The sequence below is a fragment of the Strix uralensis genome, chromosome Z, assembly GCF_047716275.1.
Source record: "Strix uralensis isolate ZFMK-TIS-50842 chromosome Z, bStrUra1, whole genome shotgun sequence".
Lineage (NCBI taxonomy): Eukaryota > Metazoa > Chordata > Aves > Strigiformes > Strigidae > Strix > Strix uralensis.
The window spans coordinates 4,071,351-4,086,657 of NC_134012.1; the positions used below are offsets into that span (position 1 = coordinate 4,071,351).

The window sequence follows — 15,307 nt, forward strand, 5'->3', positions numbered from 1 at the left end:
ACAAGCAACAGTAACTTCAGATGAAATACATCTAAACCAAAGTACAAATCCAAACATGACCTCTGAGGCTTAGTTTCCTTTTAACCTTGGTAATATCAACTTTTTAAAGTGCTTCCATGGGAAGAGTTATGGCCAATGACATCACAGCTGGAGGCTCATGGAAGTTTTAATATAGATGAACATAAGTGGCACAAGCACATCTAAGAGCTGACCCAACTATTGTGCAATTACATTTTATGGCCACAGAGGTTACAAGGTCTTCTTCACTTATCAACAAGAGCTGTCAACATTCAAAAGGACTCTCTAAAACATCTCATGAAAGTTTTATATTAATTATTGTTCTGATAATAGAAATATTAGTATTACAGCAACACTTAGAAGACACATTTATGGATCAATGCTTGTGTTTAGAACCATTGAAATGCAAACAAAAAACATGAATTTAGTGCTGAAGAGTTTACAAACACTTAAAACCAGTGCATTTTCTCAAGATGTCCAGAAAATAAGCTATTACTTCTAGATATCTGCATGCAAGCATATCTATATAAAAGTTTGCCAACAGTACCTTCCTCCCTTCATTCCATGTACTAATCTATTGCTATTGTATGCTATACTCAATTTATGCTGCAAATATCATACAGCATATTCTGTTACAACAGGCAGGATGATTGACCTTTAAAATTTGCATATCATTTACTCCAACTTTGATTCCAGAAAGTGGTATGTAATTTGAAATAGAGGCAAATTGTCAGAGAAACAGACAAAAATCTGGATGCTCATCTAAAATATATCTCAATGCCTAGTCTGGAAAACTCCTGGGAATTAGATTTCTTGAAAAAAGGGGGGAAAAAAAAAAAAAAAGGCATTTCCGCTTCTAGTTGAGAACACCATAACAGCAGCCTTTCATGTGGTACATTGGAATCTGTATCTGTAGCCAGGACGGGGAACCATAGTGGCCTTCAGCAACAGGAGATGAAGTTGACCAACGTTTTTCTACCCTTAGAACAGGTTTGATTTGAATTTTGTTTGAATTGTGGCTAGGGGTCTATCCAAAACAAATCACTACTTTGCTTGGCCCTCAAAATTACCATGAATTTCATTGTCTACACAGATGCAGATGCTGATCTAATTTGTAGCAGCTGCAGAATACTTAATTAAGCCTTTTCTGGCCATCTATGGCTGTCTGCTTCTGTATCGCATCATCATGCAGTGCAAGATAGACAAATGCTTGAGTGTCACACAATTAGCATGGGGGTGCAATCATATTTTTTGTTTTGGGTTGTGCGCTTTTTGGCAAAATATCTGAAAATATCACAGTACCTTAGTCAGGCAATTCCATTTCAGGAAAAGAAAAGGAATGCACAGTCTAAAAAAATCCTTTTCCCCTCCCCTTCCCCAACCTTTCCCAAAATGAAAGGGGATGACAGGAAGATTTCCTTTATTCAGCTGGGGGCAACCACATCAACAAGCAAATGTGGTAAAAGGAATGAGAAAGGTAGTCTTAAAACGATAGTTCTGAAACTTAACGTCTGGGAGCTTTTCTTCTTGGAGGGAAATAGGGGGAACTGTCCTAGCAGAAACTTCTTTTGAAACGACAAGGTAATGGTAAAAAAAGGTTTAAAACCTTCTAAAGCTGCATAAATTAAATACAAAGTTATCTTCCTCTGGACCAACTCTAAAGGTTGTGCGAGATATCGGAAGACAAACATTTTAAAGACAGGGACATCCAGTGCTGTACTCTGCAGTTGGCAGGATCTTACCTGATCCCTTCTGCAAATTCAAGCAGCCCCCCAGCTGCTCTGATGTAGTCTCTGTTTGGATACAGGCCCTTCAGAACAAAGAGTCACCAAAGTACAGCACGTCTCCCTCCAGCATGCTCTTCTGTACTAGCGACCGAGCTGAACAGTAAAGATTGTATTTCTTGGGTGAAGGACGTTTAATAATCTAGGTAGAGTTTAATCACAGTTGTATTAAACTGTACGATAAATTACACTGCCACCAAATGCCTTGCTTTTTTAAAAAAACCCTAATGTTTCTGAGGCATATGAAGATGCAGAATAATCAGACTGATGAAAATGACAACATTTCCAAAATTATTCCTCAAATACATTCCTGTACTTAAATGCTATTAAGATGGGGAATTGATTCCAAATTTCCACTCTAAACTCATATTTGATCTATTTTTATATTTTTGCATAGGAAAAAAGCCCATTTAGCTTGAAATTTCACCTAATTAACTTTATGTCAGAAGAGATGGGGAGGGGGGTGCAGAACTGAAACTAGTTACTGAGCTTTTGAGTTTGTCTGAGACAAACTTTTGCCTGCTGATTTCTGGCTAGCACTGAAGAACTTCAAAACCCTTGATACATTTCTTCCATGCAAGTCTAGACTCACACTTTTGGAGCCCCCAAATCTCAATGGGGGAAAGGTTAGCAGTCAGATTCTTCCTTTAGTTACACTTAAGTGTTGTCCCCCTACAATACATATGTGTATATATAAACTATATACATTCGGTGGAATGTTGTCACAGGATGATGAGAACATTTGAGTATCTTACAGAGAGACAGTGGCTGCTAGAGGAACTGGAGATACAGCACATTCAAAGATTCAATTCTGAGGCAGGAATAGGATCTGGGTAGTCACTGACGTAGGGCCAAGCTTCCATTTTAGGGTCTCATTTGAAAGCTAGCAGAGTGCATTGACTTTCAGCAGAATTCAGGGGGCTTTGGATGCGGTGCATGAGTTCGACAGCATCCCTGTTCAACTCCAAGCTCGAGATTCAACATTTCTATAGCTGTTAACTCCTTCAGATGCAAATTCAGCCTCATTTTCAAACAAATGACAGACCTTAAATATTAGCCTGTTTCTAAAAAGTATGTGTGGCAAACAAAAAAAGTGGTTATCACTAGGTCCAGATCTGATTCTAGTACTAGTCTGTTGTCATTCACAAACTAATAAATACTATTTTTACACTTTTAGAACAATTTTAGTAATATTAAATCTTTGAAAGAAAACATATTTGTCTATGAAGAAGTTACTTCCTACCTCCACTTTTAAAACACTTAAAAAAGAAACAAAGCAAACATTGCAGTAAAAAAATTCTTAGATAAAAATTATGTTTGGATAACATGTTTATGAGATATTTAGAGGACAATATCAACTTGCAAACTAGTTTCAGAAACTGCCTTTTGTAACAATGAAACACTTCAGATTACTAGATCAATTTAGCAAAACAAACAAACCCCCTTTTCATTGTTGACTTAGTGCATTTGGCAGCCTTCCTCCCTCTACAATCGGCCTCTTCCCTTCAAAGGCCATTGAGAAAACTAGTCAGGGAGCACGCAAAAAATCTCGCTTTTTTTTTTTTAAAAAAAAAGGGGGGGGGGGGCATTGAACAAACAACTTTCCGGAAGCCTGGGAAGTGAAGAGATAACGCCCCTGATTAGTCTACCTCCAAGCTCTCCGTCAAGGCCAGACACACGACGGACGGCTTGCCACCCCCGCTGCCGCCATGGCCCCCCACACACCCCTGTGGGCTGCTTCAGTGTTACCGGCCTGAGCCCAGCTGGGGGCTGCGTGTCCCCGCAGACCCCTGCACCCCTGGCCACCCACCACCCAACCCCAGGGGGCTGGTGGGCAGCGGTGTGTCCCCCTCACCCAGCCTGGCCCTCAGCCGCCACGGTCAAGCCCAGCCGTGCTCCAGCCTCCCCCACCAGTAAGGTGCCATCACCGCCGAGGCCGCAGAGGTGGGCAAAGGCCACGAAAGGCCTCGGAGGGGCCCCGTGGGGACGGAGCTGTGGGGGGATGCAGAGTTGGGTTGAGGCTGCTGCTCGCCTCCAGCCTTCTCCCACAGCCAACTGACTTCCGACCCCTTTGGCTACTCCCGGCCTGTTTTAACTAGCCACCGCCTGTTTTAACTAGCCACGGCCTCATCGGGCTTTGGCGGCTGCTCTCCAACCCCAGCGGGGCCGCTACCGCTTCCCTCCCTCCCTCCTTCCCCGGGACCACTTGCTCTCGCCTTAGCCGGTGCCCGGCACAACCCGCACCGACCCCCCGCCCGCCTCAGCGCCTTCCCGCGGAAACGGGGAGGAGGAGGAGGAGGAGGAGGTTGCAATAGCAGCAGCACTGCTGGCGCAGCCCCGGTGGCCCCGCACCGGTTGTCCCCCCACACACCGGGGCTGAGGGGGCCGGGTCGGGGTGTCAGGCCGTGGTGCCTGAGGAGATGGCGGCCGGTGGCCTACCCGCGTCAGCGGTGCTTTCCCCTGCCACCCACGCCGAGCAGGAGACCCCAGCCCCTCAGAATAAGTGAGAAAATAAACAAAAGCCCAATTTTTGGGGAGGTGTCAGCACGGAGGTAACGTGTGTCTGGGGTGCAAGGGGTCGGCCCCTCCAGACCAAGGTGCTCATCGGGGGTCTCTGTGGGGACCCCCTCACCACAGCCACAGGCGCACAGAAAATCGGGCGTTTGGGTTTTAACCAGAAAAACAGTCCTCCTGGTGTTACCCCAGGGGTTGCCATCCTCGAGGCAGGCCCGAGGAGATGTGTCCCTGGGCAGAGGCACAGCATACATCTGTCCTTAAACGGAAGAAGAAATTAATATGCCAAGATTTAACATTTTAGCATTTGGCCCGGACTTTTAAATTGGCATTTCTTAAACAATGAGGCAGCCGTGTTTTCCAAAATGCACGTAAAGGCATAAATAATTTTCTAAGTACCTATTGGAGGATGAGTACAGTCCAAGATCAATAGTTTTGTAATTTTATTGATAGTGTAGCATCCCTAAGGTAGAATTCAGATGGAGTTTATTACAGCTTCTGAAAACGTCAAGTTACTTACAAGTGATATTCCTTTTAGGCCTAAGTGCACATCAGTAAAGACTCTTATTCTTTTTATAGAAATTGTTTCATAAATCTCTTTAAATATATTTAAGTACTATAGGTTTGCATTTTAATAATACACTACTTTTGTGCTTTTAAACATCTAAGGTGCCGAACAAGAATTGTAAACTGTGAAGTAACTACTATGGGAAAGATTAAGTAAAGCATTGGAGGCGGATGATTTTGACAATAAAGAGGGTGTATGTGGTGAGTGTTCAATATTTATTGCATTTAATATTACAAAGTACTATTTATTGTTTTCAGATTTAATGTTAAAAGCAAAGCCTGGAGAGCAGGCTCTGCTGTATTATGTACTTACAGGTACACCTGCGACAAAGGCTCTCTGTAATCATCGCTTGATGTGTATAACACCATGTTAGTAATGGCATGCCATTTTATTTAAAGTTCATCTGTCAGCTGTGCCTACCTTGCAAATATTTTTTTGCAATTAAATGATTTTGCAAAGAATCATGGACATTTCAGCTCTTTGCAGTGGTTTACAAAGCGTTTAAATTGTGCTCCTGGAATATATATCCTATTATCTTTGAAATTATCTGAGTTTACATCTTTTGTTCATTATAAAAGCATATGGATTGAGGGAATATTCTGAATGAATGAAGAACAAATACAGTACTGTTGAATAATCTTGTGGGGTAGATTAATCTATAGCCTCGATTTCTCTCAGGGTGGGTTGCTGTGGCAACCGCCCCAGCTCACTTTAAAATAATTTTGTAAAGCTCACTTCAAGCGCTGCACCCAGCGTGGGCCAAGTTTAAAAGCAGCCAGACATGGGAAGAAGTGTTATACTGTGTTGCTCTTACAAATAGGGAGGTGGTTGAAGAGAGCGAGGCGTGGAGTGGAGTGGGGTTGAGCAGAACTTTAAACAGAAACCAAGCCACCCCAGGGTTAAGATGCAAAGGAGGTGGATCATTTCATAGTAACCTTACTGCTTTTCAGTTTAAACGCCATTAAAAGACATAAGCTGGCAATCTCATTTCTCCTAAGGGAAAGATATGTTCTGCATCCACAAAAGAACAAAAACGGACTTTGATAATCGTCTTCAAAGGAAATGTTACCTTGAGATAATCACACTTGTAAGGGAAAGAGATACTTGGATACACACTTTGCTTTTTGATAAAACTTTGGAGATCTGATTTTATAATTATTACATTTTGACTGATGTCTCATTTAAAACATTGCATGCCTCAGGTGGTGGATTAAGAAAAAAATAATTTTGTCAGCAGACCTACACATGACCTATGGACAGCAAAAAAGAGTAGATCTGAGTCTCCTGCCAGAAATTTGAAAAGGGTGCATTTGTGGAGCATCAGTACAAGTACAGACACCAGAACAAAGGTTTTTTTACTGTTTGAAATTATTCCAGATTTTAAAATTAAATGCAGCAAAAGGGAGAAAAAAATCCTAAACACTTCAAAAGATACCACATAAATTCATGCCTTATCTAACCCTGAGATAAGCAGGAAAGCCTGATTCCTCCCCTTATATCTGTTTGTCCATCTAGCATCTGAACCCTGTTTTAAAAATTGAGGTGTCCTTTACATGGGTTTGATGAATTGTCCTCATGACAAAAACTTGGCATGGCTTTAAGGTACTCCAGTACGTGAAGGTCACCACTATTTAAAGATTAGGCCACAAGTGCCCACACGGAGGTATAGTAGATGTGCTAAGCTGCTGTATACTTTTATTTTCTGAAATACTTGCCTGCTCTAACAATTGCTTTCAAGATACGACGGTGCTCGTGTTCTGTCTTGACAGTTGAAGGTCTGTGTTACCAACTAGCCAGAAGCCTGAAAACTTACATATCCTGCACAAAATAAAGCAGATGACAGTCATTTTCAATTAGAGCACAGAAGTGTGAAGTCCTAACACCGTTTTCTATTTTTGCCACTAAGAAAATACAAATGTTACTGGGTAGTTGGGTGCCGTGCTGGGAGCCCAGAATTGTCTGCAGAAGAGGCACAGCGAGGGTACAACCTGTGTAACTGTTCCATATTTCTTTCCTGCTGCGCTTCATGCCAAACCTGAGGCTGAGAAAGTATTTCTTCCCCAACGTTACTCGGGCTCTGCTGCTGACACTGCTGAGCATATGTGCCTCTCACCACCCGTATACAATGTGCTTGGCTCGTGTCAGGCTGCCGGGTGGCTCCGGGCACATCAGTATTACTGTTATTGTTGTGGTTGTGGGTGCGTTTACAGCATCTAACTGTCTGTCCATTGAGAGTCCGTCCACCCTCTGTCTGAATCTCACCCAGACAGGGCAGGGCATGATGAGACCCGAAGTCAGGGAGGGGTGTTATTCTCTAGGGATCTGCGCTGAGAGCAGTCGCAGGGTGCTTGTTAGAGCTGCCTTAGCTTCGTTGTGCTCTGACCGGTGCTTTGAGCATCCATGTTTTTAACAAGTACAGTTGGATTGAAAAGGCATTTATTCACTGTCAAATACGGAACTTCAGAAGTAGGTCAGTGGCCCAATGAGATGTTTATAGGGGAAAAGACTGTGAGACCAAGGGCTTGTATTAAAATAAACCGAATATATATTTATCACTGTTGTTTGAATTCAGTCGTTTGGTTTTATCACGCGTGCTTTTCCTATTTCCAGTGCCTTAATCTATCATAAAAATAATGGTCTGTGCCTTTATAAACTCCCCTGCTGCTCTCGAAAGATCGTAAAAGTTGTCTATCTACATAGAAATTAAAACAAGTATCTGCAAACTCCAGTTTTACTCACAGATTATTGCATGTGCTTAATTTGGATTCAAGCTCCCATACAGTGCCGTCCTTTCAGTCCGGTTTTAAAAGCAAATGAACCTATTAAAAAAAAAAAAAAAAAAAAAAAAAAAAAAAAAAAAAGTCCTGTCCTTTCGCACAGCGTGCTGGTAAAGGCTGCATTTCTGTGGGTAAGTCTGACAAGAGACCGTCTCCGGCAGCCGGCCGTGAGTGGGACCGTGCGAGGAGGCGAGCGGGGTTTCGTCTTCTCTCGGGGGAAGGTGGTGCTGCCCCAAACTTTGCCCTCGGGCGGGGAGGGGGGGGCGCCTGGGGGGAGGCTGTTGGCCACCCGCGGCGGGATGGGAAGCCTGATGAGTTTGGGAAGTTGGCGAAGGGCTGCGGAGAAGGAGCGCGGGAAAGGTGCAAGGAGCTGGGCAGGAAATCTGCGGGGGGGGGGGGGGCAGGAATGCTGAAGGTTCGCGGCCGCGCTCCGCTCCGCGGACGGGGCGCGGGGGTCGGCGGTCCCCGCTCTGGGGGGTGACAGGGGCGATGGCCGCCGGTCCCCGGAGCCGCCCCGGAGGTTGGGGGAGCGACGCGGGGTCGGGGTGGCGGCACGGAGCGGGGTCTGCGGCACCCCAATAACACCCCCCCCCCACACACACACACACACACACCGCCACCACCACCCCGCGCCCCGCTGCCGGCTCGGTCCCGGCCGCCGCTGCCGCCAACCGAGCTCGCCGGCCGCAGAGCCCAGCCCAGCCGAGCCCAGCTCAGCCGAGCCGATCCCAGCCGGGCTGCGCCGTCCGCGTAGCCCCTTGCAGCCATCCTGCCGTCCTCACGCTACTGTACCTCGCCGGGAGCGGGGAAGGGAGGTGGGGGGGGATGATACCCACCGGCTCGCCGCGCTGTCTTCGCTCGGTATAATAAAGGATTGTCATTAGGTTTGCGTGTGGCATATGCCATTACCCCCACCGTAAAACTAAAATTAGCAAAATGTCAGGAATGGAAAGATTGATTCGCCCAAGATGCAATTATCATTTAAAAAGTGCTTGATTGAGGTGCTGATGTTCAGTGATTTATTCTGCATACCATATACATAATTAAAGTAGTGTAGCGGAGTAATTTATCAATCTAGTTTAGACTAGAGGGGCAAGGAAGGGAGCTGCTGCCGCTGCTGCTGCTCTATGTTTGTTTTATTAAAACGCTTTCGGGATCTGATCCCGCCCCCTTTTTGCAAGAGTGAAACTGATTATTTCTCCAGCTCGGGAGGAGAGAGTCATTCGTTTGGGATTGTGGGAGAGAGAGAGAGAGAGAAATAGAGACGCGGAGAAGGAGAAGAAAAGGGAGGAAGAGGGAGCGGAGCAGAAAAGGACACCTCATCAGGCGTGAGGTCCGAGCCCCCTCCTCGCCTCCCCCCTTCCCCTCCGCGATGCTACAAAGGCTGTGAGCTGCTCGCCTTTTCCCATTCGCCTGCTGTCACTTCCTTCCTGGACGCTTTCAGGACGAGTCCGGTTACTTTTAATCCGACCAGCAGCTCAGCCACTTTCTCCTCCTCCACGCTGCACACACGCACACACACACACACCCCAGACATCTTCTGGCTGCTTATTGGATTGACTTTGAAGGTTGTGTGTGTGATTCAAGGAGGCTGCATGTTGAACCAGGTGGCGAATATTTAAGGCTGGAAGAAGTAAAGGGATTTTTTCTTTTTCCTGTGAAAGGAAAATATCTCAAGGACTAGTCTGATCATCCAAACAGCTAAATGTTTATAATGTAAGTATTTGTGAAATTCAGCATCGGAATAAAATACAGAGGGCATGATACAAAAGCCCTACGTACATTTCCTACTGCATTTGAAGAATGTATCAGTCATTGTATGTGGTCTGGGATTGAGGTTGCTTGCAGACTTTTTAAGGGTATGATTGTGCAATTGCTTAAAAGTAACTTTTTAGACAAGTAACATAGTTAAATCACTGTCTAGTAAATTATTCCTGACTTGTCTCTATCAGTGTGGTAAGTGATTAAACTTTGATGAAGTTAGTTTACAGCATTTGTGTGCTTGATATTGTGAAGTGTTCAAAGCTTATTTGATTTGAATAGTTCACCAAATGCTATGACCTTGTAGTGCTTGCACCCTGATTTATCAGACTAAGGAAGCAATCCAGTCTGAGTGAAATGCTCTTAAACTTCATTGTATCATCGGCTCTTCAGTTCTTGAGTTTAGGTAATGCATGCTTGCAAGTGTTTAACTTTGTGCGTCTTTCTTTTGAATACTTACGTTTGAGGGGGAAAGACCCCTTGCATCGATGTGGGAATTTAAGTCATGGGCTGCAGACCTCTCCTGGAATAGTATGCTTTGGTCTGTACATGGTACTTTGAGTAATCTTTACATTTTTTAACACAGGGGAGTAGAGCTAATCAGCCTTACAAAACTGGCTCGTTTAGTTGCAGTACAGTTACCTACAGGATAAGAGAAAGTTTCATGTAAATGTGAGACTTATAAGACTATTGGTGCATTATGTAACTGTAATACTTAGCATTTCCCATAAAACTTAGTGTGACCTTCTGTCAGCCTGAAAAACAAAACAGGTATAACGACAAGCTAATAATTCCTTTTATTAAACAAAACAAAACAAAAAAACAGGCAGCACAATGCAAAACAAAACTTAATGAATCACTGTGGGAACCTCAGCATTGTCTTTTATAGAAAAGTTCTATTTTGTTTGAGGCATATAATTATTGTTATTAGCAAATACCTGTATCCAGAAATTAAATACTGTAATACACAACTTAAGACTAAAGATTTAAGAGAATTAAGCAGAGAAAGTCGCTTTGCCAGTATTTTACTGGTGATGAAAAAAGAACTGTCTTGACACAAAATGCATTTTCCTAGCATGTATCTGACAATCAGCTTAATGGCAAATGTCCTAGTTTCATATCTTTACTTTAAAAGAACTACAAGATGGATGATAAACCAATTATATTAGATGCAAATGTGACTAGATTTCTTTTATTGGCACTTTCCTGGGTATTGTGGTTGAAAAGTAAAGATGTTTATATGGAGTATAATAACTCAGATCCCTAGAGGCTTGGCAGGGCATGGAAATATAACCACCTGTGAACCAGTTCTAACCTCTGTATTACATACATACTGATTTCCAGTTAAAACGCCCAGGCAAACAGCCACTTTAGGGATTTGTTATTTTGTGAACTGTTTTTGTTACGGGATTTTAGATACCTCGCATGAAGTTAAAAAACCCTTGAGACTGTCTTACTTTAACAGTTTTATTAAAATGCCTGTTGTGTTATTCTTTCTGTATTAATGAATACATAATTCATACCGGGTCTGACAGTGAAGTCTCTGCTCACACTTAAGTCCCTTTGGAAGTAATGGGAAAATTCTTTGAAGAAGAATTTAAGAGAATGGCCCTTAATTCAGGGTATCTATGTTCCTTGTAGCACACATCCTTTTATTTTAAAAACTTGCTGTTTATGTATTTATCTTCACTAATATGCCCTACATAGCTAGTATGAGAAGATGGGTCTGGGACCCGAATGTGAAAACCTTCTTTCATGCAAACAGTACTTAAACAACTAGTCCCACTGACAACGCTGAGACTACTTGTGTGAAAATGAACAAGTCATAGGAATAATGATTTACAGGATCAGGCCCTGAGGAGACCGAAACCTCCTGCCTGTCCCAATAGCTTTCTATAGGACAGAGATGTAAAGAATGTCACTTTTGATGTCCTGTAAATGGATGCAGGAATCAGGTATGTCTGTATCCTCTTAAGATTACTTGACCAAGAAAAAAGGAAATTTAGGCTTAAGAGCCTGATAGAAATTGGTACTAAATGATGAATTGTGAGATTAAGTCGTTTAGAGTTACGTTCCTGAGCTGCTAGTTTTGGAGCGTCATAAGAAAATTCATACAAATACTTGCTCACTGTGAATTTTCTTTCAATATAGGATCAGAAAATTCTCCTTATTTTTTTATAAACACTCTTAATTTGTTTACCTGCAATGTATATTCAAAACCAGAGAGATGCCTCTCTTAAATGGTTCTGGTTTTTAAAAGATCTAAAGTATTACAAAGGGAAATGAAGCTTTCTGAAGCTTTTTCCAAAAGTTTACCTCTGAAAGATTTTGATAGCTCACTATTTAGTACATAAATGTAACTACATAGAAACTTAGAGACTGCACAGGAGTTGTGAATAGAGTACTTTTGCCAACTTCATTTCTTTTAATTTTACTTTTCTCTGTAACAGGTTAATTTATTGTTCACCAGAATAGTTCAGTTCATCTTCAGAGACAGCTAAGGATATTTCTCCATCTCATTGAGCAAGAAGTCATTAACTGCTATTAGGTGCTTGAAAGAATAAGCATTTGGGTTTTGAGATACAGACTCCGTTTTTACCTGTTGGACATCATTATTCTAAATTACATGATGATTTATCTGAAAATCAAGTAAGGTGTAGTGGTGTTCTTTTGAAAACACTGATTATGAAGATGAACATAAATGATGCCATATAATTTCAAGGAGTTTATAGTCTCTGCTTCAGCATTTTGAAGAATAACCAAAGCAGTTTTAAGATTTTTAAATTTTGCTGTATGATATCAGCAGAGATATTATGCTACATCCTCATTTAGCCTCTATACCGACTTAGGTATAAAATACAAAAAAGCTATATATGTAATTCTGAGCAGCTAGAACACTTCAAGCTTAAGAGTAGGGTCAGTATTCTGGTATTTGAAAAGGATGGAAATACAGCACTGCCTCTTATTTCAGAAACAAAATGGGCTTGAAAGAACTCTGGTCAGCAAACACAACTGATGGTGCAAGTGAAAAATTGAAAAATTTAATTTTTTCATTTTCTGTTTTTAAAAGGAACTATTTGGGTCCTCTGACCAGCTTTAAGGTAATATTCTCAGAACTGATGGTCAATGTTGCATGCGGACAGGTGATTAAAAGCTAGTGTCTTCAGTCCTCCACTTTAATCTCACTGTCTCATTGACTGCAGTGCAGTAGAGCTTGTCTATTCACTAGGATGTGTCATCTTTAGGAAATCAGACCAGCTTATAGAGGCGATTCACAAAACCAACAGTGACAACAAAGTCTTATGTGCCTTACAAAAGAAGGATTAGGCAGTTCACATGTCATTTTGATTGGGCAGAGATAAAAGCTGATTGCTGCAGCATGGCAAGGCACACTTCAATTTCAATTGATTATTTTATGAGACAACTATAACTCTGTTGCTTAGTCATTGTTAAATGCAATTTGAAGGAAGGAAAACTCAATTTTGACATTACTGGTTTCATATGACTTTATAGTAAAAGGTAGAGCCACTTGTAGCATTGTTATACAAATTTTAAGAACACTGTTTAATTCACTGCTTTTGGGAAATATATTTAAAATGTAATAGATGATTGTCCTGGGATTCTTTAAAAACATTTTTGCCTAGATGATATCCTGTAACAGCAATTAAAAGTTCTTAAAAGTGACTAGGACTATACTAAATTCACTGCACTTACCCTATTAAGAGCTTACGTGCAGAGGAGAGTGCATAAAACATGTCAGGGCTTCACAGATTTATCAAAAAGGATATATTGAGGGACAAGTAAGTCATCTTAGTTTACCTCTGTTCTGTTACTTTTAACAGTGTATATGATGTAAAACTATATTTTGTGTTGTGTATGTGAACATAGTAGTCTGGTTTGAAAATAGGAAATTAAATGTCCCTATATTATTAAATATGTCATTTATCAGTGAGAATAGAGAGTTTCAGCTATTTGCATAATTTAGTTATAATGTAGAGCCTTTAACATTTGGAAGTATGAAACTTCCAAGCTGATAACTTCTATGCTAATTTCTTACCATTTTTCAAAGGAAGAACTCTTTTTTTTTTCACCCAACTGATGCCTCCTAGTGTTTCACATAATAAAACACTAATGAGTCAACCATAAATGTAAACGTTCTTTTCATTGTCTGCATCTTATGTGATACATAAAATTAATATTTATGTATTTAATTTTGTGTGTGTTATTATAATCAAACAGGAAACTCCTGTAAATTCAGATGTTTCATCTTAATGGACACTGAAAGCACATTTTGATTTTCTTTCATTCTAGCTTTGCCTAGCTGTATTTTGAAAGTTTGTTACATGTAAAATACATTTTCTTTTTCTCCTTTTGTCTCCTATGTGCATTACACTAACTTCTCAACAATGTATTGTGAGGCTCAACTGGGAATTTTAAAAATTTTGGTAGGATAATGTTTTGAAAAGTAAGCCCTTGGAAACAGGCAATAAATGCAGTTACAGAAATGCTTGAAATATCCTAAAGTACCTCACGGCCAAGTAAGATGAAAAAGACTAGTCTGAGACATGCTCACCCGCTACAGTCCTTAAAGAATAGTTAAATTATCACATTTTGCAATTGTTCCTGGTTATTTTACTGCTGTATAAGCAACAAAACTGTATTAGGACAGTCTTCAAATGTGCAAAACATGCACCTTACACTTTTGATTGCAGATGTGAATGATCAGTACTTTTGAAAAGGAATTTATGTGCGTAACATATTGAAACGGAGCTTGGAGTGGTGAAGACTGAAATATAGTGTCCTTTTTTTACAAGTTAAGTCTGGCCATATAACTCATGAATACCTGAAAAAGCATTCAGTTAAATTAGATTTATATTATACAACAGTAGAATATTTTATTTTTTTGATGGGAGGGTGTAATTTTGAAAAAGTTACCTAGCATCGGTGTGACAAAATACAACTTATGGGTCCCAGCTGTATATTTGAACTGTCAGGTACGGTCTTACACTGATAATGAAGCAGCCAAGGCTGAGTGCACTTTTGCACATTTTAATGTCACACAGTTTTATGTAAAGTATGAGATCAATTTAATGATGACATTGGAAATATAGCCTGTTATTCTAAGACTTTCAAGAAAAGCAGTGAAATTCCTAGATATTTGTTCTGCTAAGGAAGTTTTAAAGATAAATAAAACTATTCTGCAATTAAAAAATCCTAAATTTACCGGTTAATGTGGGTAATAAAAATTTGTGTCTTCTCAATGCAGATATGGTAAATTTAGGTGCCTTCTTACAGATAAAATAATTTTTTCCTACTGAATACAGACAGTTAAATCTATACATGCAGATCTCAGTCATGGGAATTAGTGTTTGATTTCAGAATATATAAAAAATGCAGTTTTTAGGATTGTGTTCTGCCATCAGCCCTGTTAGTATCACATTTTTCTCCCATTAGTTTTAAACTGCAAAGGGACCTTTCCAAGATCTGCAATTTATTTAAGGCACTAAACATCGGATAGTATCCTGGCCTTTAAACTTCCTTGCATCTTGAAAGTATTTCAAAGTATGCAAATGGCACCCCTTATTTAGCCAGGAAAGCTAACATGCAGAAGTGATAGAATTTTCTCATATAGTCACATTGCTGCTTCCCTTGAAAAGAGAAAGTAAATTTGCAGGAGAAGTAGAGGGAAGCACAGAGAAAAAGAATCTTTAAGGCAGTTAAATTGTAGGACTATTACTCTGAAATACTGCTAAACAGAACTCCACTAAGCATTTTTCCGGTTTGGTTGTTTTTTTTTTTTTTAAACAGCTGAATACATTTAGATTGCAGGGATATGTCCTAGGAAATTCTAGAAGTACGTTATCTGACTTACTTAGAACCAGGTC

General features: G+C 40.9%; 1 protein-coding gene across 12 annotated transcripts in view; it reads left to right on the forward strand.

Moving 5' to 3' along the window:
* MEF2C (myocyte enhancer factor 2C) overlaps positions 1-15,307 on the forward strand; it is a 140,638-nt gene that overhangs the window by 5,355 nt on the left and 119,976 nt on the right. For 11 of the 12 annotated variants that reach the window (XM_074855311.1, XM_074855299.1, XM_074855307.1 and 8 more), the window contains exon 1: positions 8,905-9,377. The gene's annotated coding sequence lies outside the window, so the exon portion shown is untranslated. Of the gene's footprint in view, positions 1-4,985; positions 5,085-8,904; positions 9,378-15,307 lie in introns of those variants that run through there. The other variant, XM_074855300.1, reaches the window with a different exon arrangement.